The sequence below is a fragment of the Biomphalaria glabrata genome, chromosome 11 (assembly GCF_947242115.1).
Source record: "Biomphalaria glabrata chromosome 11, xgBioGlab47.1, whole genome shotgun sequence".
NCBI classification, from domain to species: Eukaryota; Metazoa; Mollusca; class Gastropoda; family Planorbidae; genus Biomphalaria; species Biomphalaria glabrata.
In genome coordinates this window covers 31,522,880-31,544,348 of record NC_074721.1, presented here as the reverse complement: position 1 = coordinate 31,544,348, position 21,469 = coordinate 31,522,880, and positions in this window count along the sequence as shown.

Sequence of the window (21,469 nt, the reverse complement as noted above, 5' to 3'; positions counted from 1 at the left end):
TGGTTTTACTTGTTCCGGCAGGGTTGTCTATATGTATGTTAGGGTGAATGTATTTTCTGTACAGTTGTCCATCGCCCCAGCAGTAAATCTTTAAATATTTGAAAGTTTCTGGTTAGGTTATTTTAAATGCTTTTATCATTGATTGTTTCCCTTAGTTTAACTGCTTCTCAGATCATAGGATATGTCCCCTTGAGGACAAACAAATTCTTGTATTTAGATCAGTGATTCCCAAAGTGGTCTATATAGACCCCCAGGGGTCTACGAAGACCTCCAAGGGGTCTACGAAAGTGAAAAAATAAATTGGGGGTCTATGAGATGTCCACGGGGGTCTACGACAATAGATTTCATCCAAGCAGGTCGTTACTTAATTTTCACATTCCATTCATGTTAATATTTCCTACACTAATATATGATTTATACCCGAGTTAATCCTTTCAATATTTATCCTGCTATTCAAACAAAAAATTGTTGTATTCAATTTCAATACTTATTTAAATAGCTTAATTTTGTCTACATGTAACTAATATTTAGAAAGAAAAAAAAAAGAAATGTAGACAGTAATTATTTAATTATTTAAAATTGGGATTCCTTCCTTGTCAAGCACACATTTGCCTAAGGGACCTTTTTATGACGATATGGATCTGCATCTGAGACAATGTCACCCTGACAAAAATTAAGATTTGAAAAACTTTTGAACACTCAAAGTTCAGAATAGACCCACAAATTCTCTGTTCGACATCATATAGAGAAGATGATGGTTTGTGAGAGTCTTACAAGATTTCTTTACTTATAGCAAAATACGGAAAACAGCAAAGGTCAAACATTGATTCTACCAGTCGTTTTACACAAACCTACATCTGTTATTATTGAAAGAATTTCTTTAAGCGACTATACAGTTTAAGGTCGCTTTGGTGGCATGAGTTATAAAATTAAAAGCTTCTTATGTAAATCTTTGCAAAAGATAGAAATACAGTTTGGTCTGACAAGGTGTAGCGCTGTGTGCTACAAACTGTCTAATTATCACCATTTTATCTCATCTCATCTATGCATGTGGTCCTTTCTGAGCATAGGCCACCAACCAGCTTTCTCCAGGCATCTCGGTTCTTGGCGAATATCTTCAACTATTCCCATGTCTTGCCCATCTGCTTGGCATCTGCTTCCATATCGCGGTGCCATGGTAAAACTCGAGCAGCCTTCCATCAGCTGAAGAACACCTGGGGATCTAGGGAAATAAGCACCACCACTAAGATTAGGCTCTTTAACGCTATTGTTAAACCAATAGTTAAGCCAATACAACTTTATGGAGCAGAGACCTGGAGAACCACCATCACCACCATGAAAACAATCCAGGTATTCATCAATACCTGTCTGAGGAAGATTCTTATAATCCGCTGGCCAGACAAAATCTCGAATGAGGAACTGTGGCAAAGAACAAAGCAGCAGCCCGTTGAAGTAGATATCCTTCAGAGACGCTGGAGATGGATAGTTCACACCCTACGCAAGCCTGCATCAAGCATAACAAGGCAAGCCCTAACCTGGAACCCATAAGGAAAGAGGAAGAGGGGACGGCCCAGGAATACATGGCGCTAATAGTCACTGTCTCCTTATATTTCCTTAAGATTGACCCACGAGACCTGGGTTAGGCTCCAGTTACTCGCCTTCGCCTCTTTCCTGTTAATGAAAACAGTTCCGCAGATTCAATATTTGAGCCAAACGTGAAAGATCAAGAAATACACGAACAACTGCTCTTTGCGAAACCTTTTACAATGATACTTAAGGCATGTTAATTAATTAATTAATATTTAATGTTGGAAAGACTACTTCATAGAACAACAAATTCGTACGTGAAACATAATATCCTAAGTTGTGTAGTTTTAAATTACCTTTTCGCTCTTCAACTCATTACAGTTAGATATTTGTTTAAAAAATGTTGATGAATTTGCAAAAATTTGCAAGTTGAGCAGGGGGTCTACCGAAACCCAGAAAACATGGCAAAGGGTCTACGAGACAAAAAGTTTGGGAACCACTGATTTAGATGGTAGTTACAAATCCATAGTTCAGTAATGATCAATGAAAAAACAAAGTACTTACAAAATGTTTTAACACAAAATAATTTATCAAATCAAGTGATTTCATTTCCAAAATAAGATCTATCAAACTGTACAGACCGCTGGCTGAGTGGTAAAGCTTGAGCTTCCGAACCGGGGATCATGGGTTCGAATCCCGATGAAGGCTGGGTTTTTTTTATATCGGCATCTTTGGGCACCTCTGAGTCGACCCAGCTATAATGAGTACCTGACCTGGGAAAAGTAAATGCGGTTAGTCGTTGTGCTGACCACACGACACCCTAGTTAACCATGTGCCACAGAAACAGATGACCTATACATCATATGCCTTATAGTCTTCCTACGTCTAGACTTAACCCATCTAACGCCAGAACGATCAAGTTCTTCCCGAGTGACGTACCATCTGTCTGTGTAGATATGTGCCAACCAATCAGGCCAGTGAAAAGACGTCTTGCTGAACACGCGAGTCACCTACAGGATCAACTCAATTCTGACATGCCTCGATTATCTGTCACACTTCAGTGTTGGACTGTACAAGCTCTTAATTTAACTTAATGTTTTAACTGCGCGCTCGTTACTATTAGAAATAGTGTGTTTTAGACGCCAGGAGAATGCATTTCTGAATCTCAAAACATGCATGGAATTGCTTGGTATCTGGGTCCTAGATCCACCTGACTGTATAAGAAATGGAAGGGAAAGGGGGGGGGGAGGGGGAAACAAAAAACAGGAAAAGTACAATGAAAAAAAAACAAGATTGAAAAGTACTAAGAAAATTTTTATACAAACCTAACAAATCGAAATGTAAACAAGCAAGATATAAAAAAAAATATTTAAAAATCAAAACAAAGCTTTTTTTAAAGGGGAAAAACTCAAAATGTACATCTATATATCTCAATAATGTAGAATTTTAAACAATTTCGATTTCAAACAAAATAACTACTTACCAATAATAATAAGGCAGGTGGTCGATTTAGATTTTCTTTTCGCCGTCTGCATTTATCATCGGCAGCGGATTTTCTTTTGGTCTGAAATGTGTATGTGCGGCCTTCGTGAGTGACCTCAAGCTGTCTCGTTCTGAGGCCGCATGCAACCAGGTGCTCTCTTCTATGTCAGGTAAGCAAAGTTGACATCTAAGCTGGTCTTTGAAGGGTTTCTGTGGGGCGCCTCTGTTACGTCGGCCACCTTTTAGCTCACCAAAAAAGACAGCCTTTGGCATACGTTCGTCTCCCATACGGGATACGTGCACTGCCCAGCATAAATGTCGGACCATAGGAGGTCCCTCTATACAGTGCATACCGGCGTTCGCAATGACATCGCTGTTTGTAGTGCTGTCTTGCCACCGTATGTCCATGATGGAGCGCAAGCATCTTTGGTGAAAACGCTCAAGAAGTCTTGGTTGTTTTCTGTATAGTGTCCATGTCTCAGAGCCATATAGAAGGGTTGAGAGAACCACCGCCTGGTAGACATTGATTTTTGTAGGCAGGCGGAGCGAGTTGTTCCGTCCTAACTCTCGCCTGAAGGACGCTGGTGGCCCTGGCCAGACGGTTATCAACTTCCCTTGAAAGTAAGACGTCATTTGACACTATTTTTTTTTTTAGGATACCTCAGTTTTTTAGCTTTTGACTTCAGTTGTCGAGCTGTTTACATCCTAGGAATCCTTGGGCTTTTGCCTCTTTTCTTTGCCTCTTTTTTGGGCATTGCCTCTTTTTTGGGCTTTTTTTTTTTAATTTTATTTTATTTTTTTTATTAACAAAAAGATGCATATTTTATTAGTAAGCGTACAAATTAAAAAGATACATTTTATAGTACAATGATTGCAAACATGGCAATGCAAATAGTTACATTTAGCTTGTTGCAATATTTTAACGTTTTAAATTGATTTATATCTGGCGTTATTTTTTTCTAATAGCATATAATGAATATTTTTGAAATTTAAGGTTTTTAAAATATATGTGGTGAGAATGTCAACAATAGGTAATTGAATAGCAACAATCAAAATTTTGAACTTGCTTAATTTTATAAATATTCAACTTTATCCGAGAATGGGTATGGCAGAAATGTTTATCAGACAGACAGAGAGAGACAGACTGAGTTAAAATAAGATTTGTAAAAACAAATAATGTTATAGGCATAAGAGAATAGCAAGGTAGTCCAGGAGAGCTAGTATGAAGGTAATTTTAAACTAGTGAGTATCATATTCAATATTTTCGATTCTAATTCACATTTCAGTTACCTCCCCTGACTGCATGCATCATCGAGACAGACACAAAACAAACAATTTTATTGGCTCTCCGAAACTGCAAGGCGTCAAGACTGTTCAACATGGTCGACGTTTGTGAGAGTTTGTTCATTAATATATTTAGATATTGATTGCAAAACATTTTTATATCATGTTAAACATTAGCCTCATTCACTTACTGTTTTTTTTTTTAAATAGGAAACCTCAGAATTTGCGCTATTCAATTTTAGCTTTATCATCATAGGAATCCTTTAGCCTTAGGCCTCTTTTCTTTGCCTCTTTTATGGGCCCTCTTGCCTCTTTTATTGGGCTTTTTTTAAATATAGATTTTATTTGTTCTCATAATTCTTACTGTTTTTTTTTTTTAAGGAAACCTCAGAATTTGCGCTATTCAGTTTTAGCTTTATCATCATAGGCCTATTATCATCATAGGCTTTGGGCCTCTTTTCTTTGCCTCTTTTTTGGGCTTTATGTGCCTCTTTTGTGGGCTTTTTTTTTAAATATGTTTTTATTTGTAAGTTATCATAATTCACAAGTATTAAATCATAAACAATTGAAAAGTGATTAACTTACAAATTACTCACAACTAACTAGTACACTATTATCATTATTTTATCATAAAAATTTTTGTATTTATTTTGAGTTTTAATATATCTGCATAACACATTTATCTCAACATGCCTATTACAGTTAATGATACAAAATCTTAAATGCTGCGAGTAAAATAATTGAAACCAAATTCCTCTTAACTCTTAACTATTATGAGAATATCGTTTACTAGTCAAGATACAAGTAATCCATTCCAATATCATCTCTTGGAAGATACAAGCAATCTGTTCTAAAGTCATCTTTTAGAAGATACAAGCAATTTGTTCTAAAGTCATCTGTTACAAGAAACATGCCCGGTTCCGCACGAACTTTGACTCCCGATGCTGTCAATGTGGAGAAAGCGTCGAAACAGTGTCGCACGTCTTGTACGAGTGTCCCCAGCTCACGAGCTAAGGGGGGACCTGTCTGAGCAGTCACTCGACTTGTATGGTAGCTACGAGGCACTATGCCGGACGGCTAAGTTTCTTGCCAGAGCACTACGGGAGGACTAGTTCTTCCTGCTCTGATATTTCAATAGGAGTTCATCTCAGGTTGCAAGATACAAGCCATCTGTTCTAAATCATCTGTTACAAGATACTAGCCATCTGTTCTAAAGTCATCAGTTACAAGATGCAAGCCATCTGTTCTAAAGTCATCAGTTACAAGATACAAGCCATCTGTTCTAAAGTCATCAGTTACAAGATACAAGCCATCTGTTCTAAAGTCATCAGTTACAAGATACAAGCCATCTGTTCTAAATCATCAGTTACAAGATACAAGCCATCTGTTCTAAAGTCATCAGTTACAAGATACAAGCCATCTGTTCTAAATCATCAGTTACAAGATACAAGCTATCCGTTTCAAAGTCATCTGTTACAAGATACAAGCCATCTGTTCTAAAGTCATCAGTTGCAAGATACAAGCCATCTGTTCTAAATCATCAGTTACAAGATACAAGCCATCCGTTTCAAAGTCATCAGTTACAAGATACAAGCCATCTGTTCTAAAGTCATCAGTTGCAAGATACAAGCCATCTGTTCTCAAGTCGTCTGTTACAAGATACAAGCTATCCGTTCCAAAGTCATCAGTTACAAGCTATCCGTTCCAAAGTCATCAGTTACAAGATACAAGCCAACTGTTCTAAAGTCATCAGTTACAAGATACAAGCCATCTGTTCTAAAGTCATCAGTTACAAGATACAAGCCATCTGTTCTAAAGCCATCAGTTACAAGATACAAGCCATCTGTTCTAAAGTCATCAGTTACAAGATACAAGCCATCTGTTCCAAAGTCATCAGTTACAAGATACAAGCCATCTGTTCTAAAGTCATCAGTTACAAGATACAAGCCATCTGTTCCAAAGTCATCAGTTACAAGATACAAGCCATCTGTTTCAAAGTCATCAGTTACAAGATACAAGCTATCCGTTCCAAAGTCATCAGTTACAAGATACAAGCCATCTGTTTCAAAGTCATCAGTTACAAGATACAAGCCATCTGTTCCAAAGTCATCTGTTACAAGATACAAGCCATCTGTTCCAAAGTCATCAGTTACAAGATACAAGCCATCTGTTTCAAAGTCATCAGTTACAAGATACAAGCCATCTGTTTCAAAGTCATCAGTTACAAGATACAAGCCATCTGTTTCAAAGTCATCAGTTACAAGATACAAGCCATCCGTTCCAAAGTCATCAGTTACAAGATACAAGCCATCTGTTCCAAAGTCATCAGTTACAAGATACAAGCCATCTGTTTCAAAGTTACAAGATTTCTTCTTCCTGTTTTTCGTTCTCGTGTTGGAGCGTTCCCATAATTCTACTTCTGAGATCAACTGTGCTGTGCAGTGCTCTCCAGAACACGGACACGTTTCTCTAGTCATCTGTAACAAGAAACAAGGCATCGAACTCAAGATGCAAATCGCCTATTACAAGGTGCTAACTATCATGCCATTACTTATCAATGAAATTAGTCACTAATAAACAAGAACGTGTGATCGTTATATAAATGTACAGTGGTTACGTATATATATGTGTGTGTGTGTGTGTGTGTGTGTGCAAATCTTATAATATAAAGCACAATGTGAGGAGTATGTAAGTATGTATACAATTAAATAAAATAAAAACCGTAAGACCAATTTTAATAGAACTTAGATCATTGCTCCCTCCCACAACCAAAGGGCCCTAAAAATAGACAAAAAAGAACCTAATTGTATCTTTATTAAACAACTTTTTTTTAACAAATCGGGTAAACCCGTTTTCACACTCTACTTTTATTTTCGTGGCAAAATAAAAATAAAGGTGAAGGGAACATTCTTCATGTTTGACAAAGATCTAAATTCAATCCAGTAGATCAGTGATACCCAAACTAAGGTCCGGCTAGGTTAATATATTTGTTTCATTTCTTGAAGTGGTATGTAAAATACACAAAAGTAACCTTCGGGATGGTGCTTGTTACTCACTATAAGCACCACGAAGATAAGGCTCTTCAAAACCAAATACTACTTATGGAGAAGAGACCTGGATGACCATCGTCATCACCATAAAGAAAAAGGTATTCATTTAATAGCTGCCTCTGGAGGCACGTTATGATCCGCTAGCCTCTCGAGTGAGGAACTGTGGCTAAGAACAAAGCAGCAGCTTATTGAAGTAGATATCCTAAGGATACGCTGGTGATGGAAAGAGCACATTTGCAAGCCTACATCCAACATCACAAGCCCTCATCTGGAACCCACAAGAGGAAGATGGAACTGCACAGAAATTTAAAACGACAATATTTGGAAGCAGAGGGCAAGAAGATAGGCAAGACTTTGGCTCGGTTGGAAAGACTCGCTTAGAACCTTCTGAAAGAAACTGGTTGTTGGTCTATGCACCAGACGCCTGGAGGAAGCTGGTTGTTGGTCTATGCACCAGACGCCTGGAGGAAGCTAGTTGTTGGTCTATGCACCAGACGCCTGGAGGAAGCTAGTTGGTGGTCTATGCACCAGACGCCTGGAGGAAGCTGGTTGTTGGTCTATGCACCAGACGCCTGGAGGAAGCTAGTTGGTGGTCTATGCACCAGACGCCTGGAGGAAGCTAGTTGTTGGTCTATGCACCAGACGCCTGGAGAAAGCTAGTTGTTGGTCTATGCACCAGACGCCTGGAGGAAGCTAGTTGGTGGTCTATGCACCAGACGCCTGGAGGAAGCTAGTTGGTGGTCTATGCACCAGACGCCTGGAGGAAGCTAGTTGTTGGTCTATGCACCAGACGCCTGGAGGAAGCTAGTTGTTGGTCTATGCACCAGACGCCTGGAGGAAGCTAGTTGGTGGTCTATGCACCAGACGCCTGGAGGAAGCTAGTTGGTGGTCTATGCACCAGACGCCTGGAGGAAGCTGGTTGTTTTTCTATGCACCAGACGCCTGGAGGAAACTAGTTGGTGGTCTATGCACCAGACGCCTGGAGGAAGCTAGTTGGTGGTCTATGCACCAGACGCCTGGAGGAAGCTGGTTGTTGGTCTATGCACCAGACGCCTGGAGGAAGCTAGTTGGTGGTCTATGCACCAGACGCCTGGAGGAAGCTAGTTGGTGGTCTATGCACCAGACGCCTCGAGGAAGCTGGCTGGTGGTCTATGCACCAGACGCCTGGAGGAAGCTAGTTGGTGGTCTATGCACCAGACGCCTGGAGGAAGCTAGTTGGTGGTCTATGCACCAGACGCCTGGAGGAAGCTAGTTGGTGGTCTATGCACCAGACGCCTGGAGAAAGCTGGTTGTTGGTCTATGCACCAGACGCATGGAGGAAGCTGGTTGGTGGTCTATTCACCAGACGCCTGGAGGAAGCTAGTTGGTGGTCTATGCACCAGACGCCTGGAGGAAGCTAGTTGGTGGTCTATGCACCAGACGCCTCGAGGAAGCTGGCTGGTGGTCTATGCACCAGACGCCTGGAGGAAGCTAGTTGGTGGTCTATGCACCAGACGCCTGGAGGAAGCTAGTTGGTGGTCTATGCACCAGACGCCTGGAGGAAGCTAGTTGGTGGTCTATGCACCAGACGCCTGGAGAAAGCTGGTTGTTGGTCTATGCACCAGACGCCTGGAGGAAGCTGGTTGGTGGTCTATGCACCAGACGCCTGGAGGAAGCTGGTTGGTGGTCTATGCACCAGACGCCTGGAGAAAGCTGGTTGGTGGTCTATGCACCAGACGCCTGTAGGAAGCTGGTTGGTGGTCTATGCACCAGACGCCTGGAGGAAGCTGGTTGGTGGTCTATGCACCAGACGCCTGGAGAAAGCTAGTTGGTGGTCTATGCACCAGACGCCTGGAGGAAGCTAGTTGGTGGTCTATGCACCAGACGTCTGGAGGAAGCTGGTTGTTAGTCTAAGCACCAGACGGAACTACAGGATGAGATTAAAACTTCGTGATAAAAAAAGTTTTTAATTTTTTAAATTATTATTAAAGTTGATTGATTCAGTTAAACGAAAGCACTGTCTATTTAAAGAAGTCAGTTAGCGTATCACACAAACACACACACACACATATTTAAAAGAAACTGTATCTATCTACGCACAAGAGTTGGGTCCTATGCAACTGATGCCATTTGACATCTCCACTCAAAGAGCTCGCGAAGGATAAGCCCGTCCATTGCTTATTATCAATATCAACCTGAGAGCTCCTGGGAGCTCGTCATGGTGGTCTCAAGTTCAAACCCTGCAGTAGATCTGGGATAGCATGTAATCATCTATTTTTTAAAGGAACATCCGAATTCGCAAAACAAATAAGGCACATTCTCACAACTGTCTTCCAGTTTTCTCTCTCCTGATACTGTGCCTGTAGGATTGCTCTTGAAATAGCAATTCGATATTCTAGCTTGAACTGGCTTTTAATCTTTTTGGCTATGAATAAATTAACCTAGTCCTCATTAAGGCTCAAAATGTTTGTCATTCCATTCATTTGTGTATTTCCTTGTATTTCCTAATGCATAATGAATTCATTTCTAGGGCCTGGAGATGTACCGTAAATGTCCAAGGATCAAATCCTCATGAAAAAAAAACTAAAATGAATTTAAGAAAAGCAACTCTTTCTTGAAATATATTTTTTTTTATTTACAAAGCTTATATCAACTCACTCTATCTGTCTGTCTAGTAAAAAGTGTGTACATGTTATTTCTCACACACCAATTCTCGGATCAAATTAAAACTTTGCACAATTACTCATTGGCGTAGCCACGACAGGAATCAATTATAAAAAAATAATCCAGCAGTCAATTCTGTGAAAGAATTATTCTGTTTCAGACCAACAAGAGAAATAAAACATTGATCATTTACAGATATGGCTTAATGTGTAGAGTTGAGTCCCCTTAGATAGTTTTACAAGATATTTCTCCCTCACGCATTCTCCGATCAAGTTGATAAACAATTATTTAGTGAACCTAACAAAACATGAATCAATCAACAAAAATAGTCATTCAGTCAATTAGTTATTGGTATTTAATTATTTTGTTTGATATCGAATAAAGGAAATAGCTTCTACGTTTTTTATATATATGGTTGTAGGAGTAGAGCTCTTCCCTTTTGAGAAAACTTGTTTGTTTTAACCTAAAATTTATTTTTGTTCTTCAGTGTTAATATTTTAACCAGATTTCTGCGTAGTGGTTTCGTGATACACCAGCTCAGCGGTTCTCAACCTTTTATGCTCGCGACCCCTTTTTACTATTCCTCACTCTGTCGCGACCCCCCCCCCCCCCCCATACATTCACAGCAATAGAAGAATACACAAAATATAATCCATATTTTCGATGGTCTTAGCGACCCCTGACAAATCGTCAATCGACCCCTCAAGGGGTCGTGACCCACAGGTTGAGAACCCCTGTACTAGATTTAAACACAGTAAACCTTCTAATTTTATGTTATGAAGCCGCTTTTTTGATGTTTAATATACGAGTTCATTAATTCGGTTATAATGGGCGCCTCATGGTTTGAAGTATTGGGAAATGACTAACCCAGATGATGCCCAGATCATAGATTCTGACATAATCTGTTCACTGAAAACTGGATCACATTTAGATAGATACAAAAAAAAAATTCCACTTTTGTTTGGTCAAAAACTCGGTAACTTAAAACATTGAAAAAAAAAGGTGTGTCCTGGACGCCACTATTGGGGGCCATTTTAGCCTGGAGATAAGTTTTATCGTTAGCCTTTTTACCTGTTGATTGATTGCTGCGAATACCTGTGCTGGACATGTGTGTATGTGTGTGTGTGTGTGTATGTGTGTTTCAAGTCACATGTTCCCATATATACACCGCGTGAACTTTCACCCACGTCACGTGGTTTGTCCAACTTCTCACCCCAATGTGTTAAAATGCTAGTCACGTGGGTTAAGTACTAAGATTAAACGTCAGTGCACAGGTCTAGGTGCCCCTGCACTCCTTGCAGGACAGATCACCAGCAACAGAGGTCTCCCACTACAGATCGTTAAATGTTAATATTTTACTTTGTACTTTTTGTATTTTTCAGTTTCCAACAAAATAAAAATATTTCAGAAGCAGAAACAAAAATGTGTTTCCACTTACTGCGATGGGGCATGAAACATTAATTTGGAATGAGAGCTAACCAGGGTATCATGTGGCCAGCACAACAACAAAATCGCACTACTTATTTTTTTACAATCATCTCATAAATTTAACTATGTAAAGGCCCCTACACTTTTTCGAAAGCTAATTACAAGGTTACAAAGACTGTTTGCGTGGAAACACAAACTCCAAATCTACCCCCGAAGTGGTCCACACAGGCAAGTAAAAGGCAGGTTTCAATATTTTCAGAAAGAACATCAGAATGAAATTCTATCAAAGACTAATGGCAGAGAAGAATGAAGAAAGTAGTTTGACAGATCTTGTGTAGTGCCCCAGCGGTCCAGCAGACCAAAGGATAGGTGAAAGTGAAAGTGAAGTTAGATGTGAACCTGGCCTAACTGATGTTTTATAATGAGTATCTTATTGATCGAATTGTTTTGTAAAGGGTCAATCTCTTATTCAAATCGACAAGATAAAACATTTCCGTAAAGAAAATAAAAAAAAATTTCCTTTAGTTAAGAGTACTATGGGTATGGTACAGTGCTGCAGTTCACGTGATAATATGAAAAACTACTTATTAAATGTTTTAACCTATATGCATACTAAATGATTTTTTCTTAAAAAAAAAAAAAAGTAAACATTTTTTTGGTGTAAATGTAGTGGTTAGTATGACAGAACTTACTTAACTTGACAAACATTCTAAAGCTATTTGCATAAATGTGTTCAAAACATGGTAATTAGCAATGTCCCCTACTAAAGAGTCTCCCGTGTTTGTTACTATTAATAAGAGTTGTAAAAGTGGTGTATTTTTATGAAAAAAATAACTGCTTGCATAAGTGATTTAAAAAATTAGATTTTTCGCTTTCAGAAAAGAAAAATTTAGCCTTTGCATCAGAACCTTGAGTAGTCTAAAATATTATGATGTCGAATTTTCATTATTTTTTCTAGTTTACGAGATCTAAACTGGACGGACAGACGGACGGACGGACATTTCACACAAAACGAATGGCGTCTTTTCCATTAATAGAAATACTAGTATAAGACATTTTTTTGTTAAATTGTAAAAGAAAGATAGTAGGTCTACTTTTAAATTAAATTTTCCTTTATTCTAAAAAAAGAGTATTAGAATACATATTTATTAACAAAAATTGATTTTTTTTTAGGGTTTACGCAATATATTCAATCCGAAGTAGATCTATATTTACGGGCACACTACAAGCAAACAATTTTTACCACGACAGTGTTGCCAACTGGAAGTTTTAAAGAATTGATGGTAAAAATGCGAAAAACAAGATGTTACAAAAATAATAAAGTTGTTGACGCGTGGAAATATATTTTTTTTTTCGATTGTGGCGGCCCCTTTCTCGTGTAGGCCCTGGACGGACTGCCTGCCCTTAAATCCGGCCCTGAATGTACTACCTTCCACTGCCCCTTACCACTGTTGTGTTTTTTTCCAGCTTACACTCACTTCCGCATTAAACCAAGGGCAAATTTAAATATACAACAATCGCCCCCCCCCCTTTTTTTCCACTTATTCCCCCCCCCCCCCCCCATAATCCTGTGCTTTGAACCACAATTTAATTTTTAGTATTGAAAGAAACAGCTGATTAAAAATTAAAAAAAAAAAGGTTTATCTACAAATTGCGAACAGGTTTAGATATACAACAAAGAGATGATTGATGTCCACTCTGTAAGCATACCAAGAGAAGAGGGCGCAATAAATCTAGCACGTGAACAGATGACACAACGTGAACAGATGACACAACGTGAACAGATGACACAACGTGAACAGATGACACAACGTGAACAGATGACACAACGTGAACAGATGACACAACGTGAACAGATGACACAACGTGAACAGATGACACAACGTGAACAGATGACACAACGTGAACAGATGACACAACGTGAACAGATGACACAACGTGAACAGATGACACAACGTGAACAGAATTCAATGAGACTTTCTCCTAAATGTTGATTCTTAATGGCCAGGCCCTTTCCGAACTTGAGTGCTCGAGGTATAGACCAATTGGTTTGAAGTGTGTGTGGGGGTGTGGGGGTGTTTTTTGCTTTTAGTTTGTCTGTTGTTTTCAAACTTTTACTATAATGAGATGATCTGGTAGGTGAGGGTTTTTTGTTTTTTTCATGGGCGAGGTCTGGTGGGGAACTCCGCTGGGATATGGTCCATGACCGACCGAGCAACAGCTTAATGACAAACTTCAGTGCTCTTCGATATTCGCCATTCACTCGTGTTTGGAGACAGTTGGGCAGAAAGATTTGATGACGATGCGGGCTCTGAGGCCGTACATGTCAGGTGATGATGGCAAAGGTAAAGATGAAGGTCAACCTAGCAGGGTCGAAGGTCGGGAAGGTGTGATTAGTGCAATGATTGATTTCAATTATTCTTATATGTCTTTGTGCTATATCATCTCGCTTTAAGAGCCGACATTCGTCTGCGGTTTTTTCATCGCCTCTCAAAACCCAGAGCACGCGATTTAAATGCTGCAAGTCATTGCGGTCTGTTTATGCCTAGTTTATGGTTGAGGTAGGTCACAGCTGGGGCTGCGTTGCCACAGGAAATACTGCATTCTTTATTAATCTTCGGACTCGAAGGCAAGACTTATTAATATGGTTGATTGCTATGTATCCCACCAAGCCCTAGTCAAGCCTATTGTAGATTTATTTCATAAAGACTTTGTTCAAGCGTTGTTCCTCTATTCTTCTTCTCTCTTCATTTACATTTCCCCCCAACCTCAAGGTGAGCAGGGAGGTCTAGTCATCGCGTTGTGCAAGAAACTGGACCGTCCAGCGTAATGCCCAGTCATGTCCCCCTTTAGCTCTAGGATCTGGGGACTATCATACAAAATATGTGACACTGTTTCGACGCTCTCTCCACAGTGACGGCATCGAGAGTCATAATTCGCTCGGAACCGAGCAAAATATGCCCCAACAGGACAGTGTTCCGACCTACACTGCGTAATAATTGCTTGGTCTGACTTCCTCAACCGCCACCATGGATCGTCGCGATCTGATTGACGCATACGCTGCCAGACATCACGGGCCGTGTCGGATTCCTCCCAGGAGTTAAACCACTTCTGATAAACAAGGTGAGACCAAAGCCGCTCATTTCATAGTGTATTATTTTTTTAAATTCACTAAAAGTTCCGCAACAGTACAACATGTGATCCCAAAATAAGATGAGTTATTCCCTAAACACATTTTGTCCTTTTTGTTTTTATACAAAGCTAAGTGCGTATATCAACTGTCGGTCTGTCTGTCTGGTACACATTATTTCTCCCATTTCCCATTCTAGGATCAAGTTGAAACTTTGCACAATTATTCATTGGCATAGACAAGAAAAAAAATTAACATAGTCATCAATTAATTACTGGTAAATAATTATTTTCTTTGACACCAACAAGGGAAATTAATCCTTCAGTATTCACATATAAAACTAAATATGTAGGGTTTGGTCCCTCTATATAGTTGAACAGGTTATTTCTCCCACACCCATTTCCTGATCAAGTTGAAGCTGATTAGCCAATTGGTAATTAATTATTTTGTTTGATATTGAATAAGGAAAATAACTTCTACACATTGAGAGATATAGTTATATACATGATATGATTTCCTTTAGATAAGCTTTGTTTTCTTTAATACTTTACTTGTTTAATTTAAGTTGGGTATTTTTAGTTTTCATTTTCTGGATATGAAGTTTCAAAAAAAAGATATCAAAATTATAATGGTAAAATCATTATCTAATGATTAATGTACCACGTGACTTTAAATCTACAGCGCCCTCTATCGGATGATGCCGGAAGTTTTTTTCTCCTGCAGTTTTCCGTACGGCAATATATCGGGCTGTATCGCCTCGCTGGGTGGTTCTTGTCCGATTTTGGATATTGGAAAAATAATTAGCGGGCCGCATGGCAGCGAGAAACGGAAGTTGTCGTGTCATTAAGCGAAGAGTTTCTCTTGCGCGCGCATACATCAACATATTCTTCGGGTGGCGCTAGATCAGGGTGTCAGGATTCAACACATGCAAGGGCGTTTGAACAATGCTAATACAAGTTCATTGACTGAAACTCTCTATCACCAGGGGCGTACGTTGGGCGCTGGTCCCTAAGTCTATTCTTCTGTGAAATAAAAAGTCTACGAAAAGTCGTTGACAGAGATTGAGAGGCCAGAAGATACAACAGAGCGAGGGTGTGACTTCGAAAACATTGTTCTGGACGTACAAGGGAACTTTGGATTTAAAAGTAAATTAATAGCCGCCCCTCCCCCCACCTCCCAGACCCACCTCTCTAACTTAACTTGATTCATTGACATTGTCATATACGAGGGAAATAGAAAAAGAGAGACAGAAAGAGAGAGAGAGACATGGAGAGGGAGAGAGACACAGAGAGAGAAAGACAGAAGGAATGAGAAAGATGGAGAGAGAGACAGAGAAAGACAGAGACAGACAGAGAGAGAAAGACAGGGAGAGGGACACAGAGAGACAGAGAAGGAAAGAGACAAAGAGAAAGAAAGACAAGGGGAGAGAGAGAGAAAGACGAAAGAGAGACAAAGAGAGAAACAAAAAGATATATAGAAACAAACAAACAAACAAACAAACAAAGACAAAAAATGAAAGTATATGGGAAAATAAATACAAAGAGACGTGCGTGAGATACAAGCGACACAGATAGACACATACAAAGCGACAGAGATGCAAAGGACTTTAAGAAACAGAGATACAAAGAGACAAGATACAAAGAGACAAGATACAAAGAGACAAGATACAAAGAGACAAGATACAAAGAGACAAGATACAAAGAGACAAGATACAAAGAGACAAGTGTTACAAAAGACCAAAGAGGTAGAGCGGTATAAACAAATGCCAGGTTCCATCCATTGATTGTGATTACCTTCATTACAGAGGCAATATAAGATAATAACCATCCAACTGGACATTCGTGTAATTTTTTTTTTCAAGATGTTGACCATACAACTGGACTTTCATATAAGTTCCAGAAGATGTTGACCATCCAACTGGACATTCATATCATTTGGTTCAAGACGTTGTCCATACATTTAGATCTTCATATTAACTCCTCCAAATGATAATCATAACAGTGGACATTCACATACGTTTCTCAGGATTTTGACCATCCAACTGGACATTCATATAAGTTCCAGAAGATCTTAACCATGCAACTGGACATTCATTTGCATTCATTATTGAGTTGGCTATTCAACTGGTCAATGATCTCCCTCCCAACGTCATAGTTCTGTGACACAGAGAAAGTGAGAGGTGGGGTGAAAGTGAGAGAGGGAAGAGAGAGATAGAGATATAAAAAGAGAGAAAGAAAAAGATTGAGAGAGAGAGTGTGTGTGAGAGTAAAAGAGAGACTGAGAGTTGTGGGAGATGTTTCCTGGAGAGGTGGTGGTGGGGGGGGGGATAAAGGAGAAAGGAATTTTAAATCGTTTAATCGATTTCCTGTCTTCGTGATTGATGGCATCGATACCAAGAGACATTAGCCCCAAATGAAAGTCGATCCGATCCGTGATTGGAGGTGGCAAATGACTGGCCACTTCACTGTCCACACTTGAGAGAGAGAGAGAGAGAGAGAGGGAGAAAGTGAGAGAGAGAGAGATGGCATTAAGCGTGTTTCAGGCCCAGTACAAGAGCCTCTAGAGACCTGCAGTCATTGTGTATCTGTACAGTTGACTGCAGCTCCACCCCAAGCGAAAACATTTACGAAAATAGAAATGAAATAAAATAAGAAAAAGAAACAGCCAGAAATGTTGTTCAATGTAGCGAATACAATGAAAACTGAAAGAAATTTAAATAAATAGAAGTATTTTTAGCGCTGTCTCAAGAAAAATCAGAAATTGGTGTTTCACTGTGCTCTTTTGAAAAATCTAATTCCACCATGGCCTTTACCATATTCGAAACAGATGTAACTGTAACTTTTTTTTACATAAAAATACACCATGTTTAAACCTAACTCACTCTGTCTGTTTGGTAAAAAGTTTGTACACGTTATTTCTCCGACACCCATTCTCGTATCAAGCTGAAATTTTGAACAATTATTTCTTTTACCTGACAACACAAGAATCAAAAAGAAAATGTAATCAATTAGTTAATTAACTATTGGTAATTAATATTTTTGTTTTGGTATCTCGAAAAAGAAATTGTGCTAGACTGAAGTGGTGGTAAAAGCTAAATTAGTCCTCTATATAGGTCGCCGCTTTAGTAAGATTGCAACAAACCGAAGCAGGACGTTTTGGCGCCGCCGTTTTGGCGACGGTGGGGCCAAAACGGCGGCGCCAAAACGTCACGTACCGGCAACAAACAATAGTTAACTATGCAATCTTCGATAGTCATAAGCATGTTATTAGCAGAATGGTTAATAAGTCAACTTGAGGGGCCGTGAGTTTGATTTCAGGTAGTACCTGCTATTTTTTTTACGGTAAATGGACCCAACTATCCCCCCCCCCCCGCCCCATTGTCCCACCTGATCCAAACAAGTGATCTTAGCATTCTGAGTTCGCTATAAAGCAAAGTATTGGCGCTTAAAAAAAAAAGTAAATAGTAGTAAAATAGTAGTAAAATAGTAGTAAATTAGTAAAAATATTATTAATCGCACACATTTATTGTTGTTGGTCTAGAGTCTAGATCTATTTCAAATTCAATTACATGACTGATCCAAATTAATTGATACAATCACACTTCGTATAAGCTTTGCCATTTTTTTAGTTTTTTTTTTTTTAATTTAATTAAACTTGTTTTTCTTGCTAAAATAAACTGTTTAAGACTCTTGTATGGTATATACTTCTTTATGGTAGGGGCTACTCATGTCACTCAAGGCCGTCTCACTAGCACATACAGTATCCGTTGATGTTTGTCACACAAATGCTTAGAAAATGAAATATATTACACTGGTGTTCTTAGACGCGACTATTTTTAGCCTTTTGAAAGCGTTCAGTTTTTTTTTAAATATTATTTTATATATTCTAGGTAAAAAGCATAGACTTTATACTATATTTAGTCTATGGTACAAAAGCATATTGGGGAACAAAGATTACGAACATAGTTTATAGGCCCACAAAAAATTGGGTAAATAGTATGAAGATAAACACAGTATAGCAATATTCGAGTATAGAATTATTCTTAAGGATTCGTAACAATGATGAGACAGACAGACAGACAGACAGACAGACAGACAACGGTGGAGAGAGAAGGGAGAGAGGGGGGAGATGGAGTAAGTTTACGTAATCATTTCTTGGTAAGAAAAAAAAAACTACATTTACTAAGGAAGGACGCTGAATCAAAGAAACTATTTCGGCGCCGCCGCTGCTCTCCCAAGAGAACACTTCGAGCCATGGTCATTATCTAATCCACTCAGCCCCACTGTGCATGGAAAAAAAAGGTGAGAAGATGGTCTGTCCATTGACCAGTGGTCAGTATCAGGCCTTCAATGAGTTTCGAACATATTTCTCAACGGTCATTTATCACCATCAGTCAATGGAAAAGATCATCTTCTCTGAAACCTGTGATGTCAGTTCAAAAGACGGGGAACAACTCCGAGGGCGTAAAAAAAGATGAACTGCTCGAGGTGGGCGCCGTGGAGCGATTATCACAAGCTGGACATCTAACTGGTCACCTACATCCCCCAAAGACTTAAAAAGACAAGTGGACAGTGGATTTTTTTTTTCGTCTTTATTGATTACGTGGCGGCGCCCTCCCATTAAGGCTATAGTGTCGATAGATGAAAAGAAAGGGCTAGTTGAACAAGGCCACCGTTGGTTTGACCAGTACAGAAGTGGTGTGAGGGGTGGGACGTAGAGAATGTCGCCGTAGTTACAGAAGTTTTCGCTTCTTAAGATTTGGTGTCTTACCCTGAAACGAGCATCGAAGACGCCACAGTATGGCTGTAGTCAAAGACTCAGATTTTTTCACTAAATGTATATATGTATATAGCCCAGAAGTCTAATCTCAACAAATTAAACATCTACTCTTTCACCATAAACTTAACACTGTCAATGAAGCTAAATTGAACTGCACAAGTATTATCACATGATCATACGCTTTTGGCGGTATACCAATTGTACATCAATTCATTGGATATTCTGCACACCCAAAGTGCTAAATAGAAAAAAAAATTATAATATCTGTCTGAGCATCTTTTTGCAATAGCTCTATTTAACTATTTAACTCGTACCTTCGTAGAATGTGGATGGAAGCTATTCTCGAAAACAGCTCTAACGATTTTCCTAGAGATGTAACAGTTAATGTACATCGCTGTGAAAGAATTACGAGCTCCCACGGGGAAATTCAAACTTGACCGTTATAATTTTTTAAAGTAAAAAGAAAAGAATTACATTTTAATTTGGCTAGAGAAATAGGTCTAGATCTAGAACCAACATCGGTTTTGAAAGGATTATTTCGTTCTGGAATTACCAAATGTAGTGTGCTATTGATTCAAGACTTTAGTGAAATAAGGTTCATGAAAATTTTGCGTATCCTCTCCTAAGTCTAAATCTAAAAGCCTAAAACTGGAATAGTATAAAGTGTAGTGGATCTAAACATTCGCTTAACCAGATTTTTTTATCAAAAGGAGGGGGGGATTTGTCGGGGTAGAAATGTTCCATTGTTTATTAATAAGACATTCATTAGTTATTAAGAGACAAAAAAAATCATCTCTATGATGTATAAAGGAGTAGTTGTCTTCTTACAAATAATATTTTTTAAACATTTTCTTGTTCTGCCCCATTTTCTTTGATCTTTGATTTTTAGCGGCCCCCGAAAGGGGAAAAGATGCTTTTACTTTTGTGTGGAATGTCGGTCCGTCCGTCCGTCCCGTTTAGACCTCGTAAACTAAAAAAGATAGTGAAAATCCGACATCATATTTTAGACCATTCAATGTTCTGTTCCAACGGTTACTTTTTTCTTTTCTGAAAGCGAAAAATCTAATTTTTAAAATCACTTATGCAAGCAGTTGTTATGTTTTCATAAATATACACAAATAGACAACTATTTACCATATTTTTAACACTTTTTTGCAAATGGTTTTACATTTGTGTTAAAAAATTCTTGTTTTGTTCTACATTGGTATTGCTAAGTAAAATAAGTACTATCCTACTAACTACTACATTTACATAAAAAAATGTTAACTTTTTTTTTAAAGAGAAAAAAAAAACACTATTTAGTATGCATATAGGTTGGACATAATTTACAACAACAATTAATAAGTAGTTTTCCATATTATTGCGTGAACTGCTAACTATACCGTAATCTATGAAACTCTTTAAGTAAAGAATTTTTTTTTATTACGAAAATGTGTTAATTTTTTCTTGAGGTTTTGAATAAGAGATTAAACCTTTACAAAACAATTAGATCAATTAGATAATCATTATAAGACATCAGTTAGGCCAGGATCACATCTAACTTCACATTCACATTCACCTATCCCTTGGTCTGCTGGACCGTTGGAGCACCACACAAGATCAGTCAACCTTCTTTCTCCATTCTTCTCTGTCATTTGCCTTTGATAGAATTTCATTCTGATATTCTTTCTGAAAATATTGAAACCTGCCTTTTTACCTGTCTGGATGGACCACTTCGGGGGCCGATTTAGAGTTTGTGTTTCCACACAAACTGTCTTTGTAACCTTGTTTTTCTCTTTGTTCAATTTAAAGTAATTAAAAACATGTGATTTAATCGAAGAGTCAATGGAAACTTTAATTATTCTATAAAACATATTACAATAAAAAATAACAAATGAGTAATTATGGTGTCGTATGGCCAGCACAATGACTAACCAATCTATATTTTGATTGTGGGCCTACTCTACATCTCAACATATCACATTTATGTTTAAATTTTATTTTATCACCTTTGATCAGTGGCGTACAGGCGCCTGGTCAGCAAGGTCTAACGGCGCAGTGATCTCCCGCCCCCAAAACTCCCAGTATTATGATCAAATCATATTACATAAGAACAGTCACCAGTATTATAGGTAAATCTTATTACATAAGAACAGTCACCAGTATT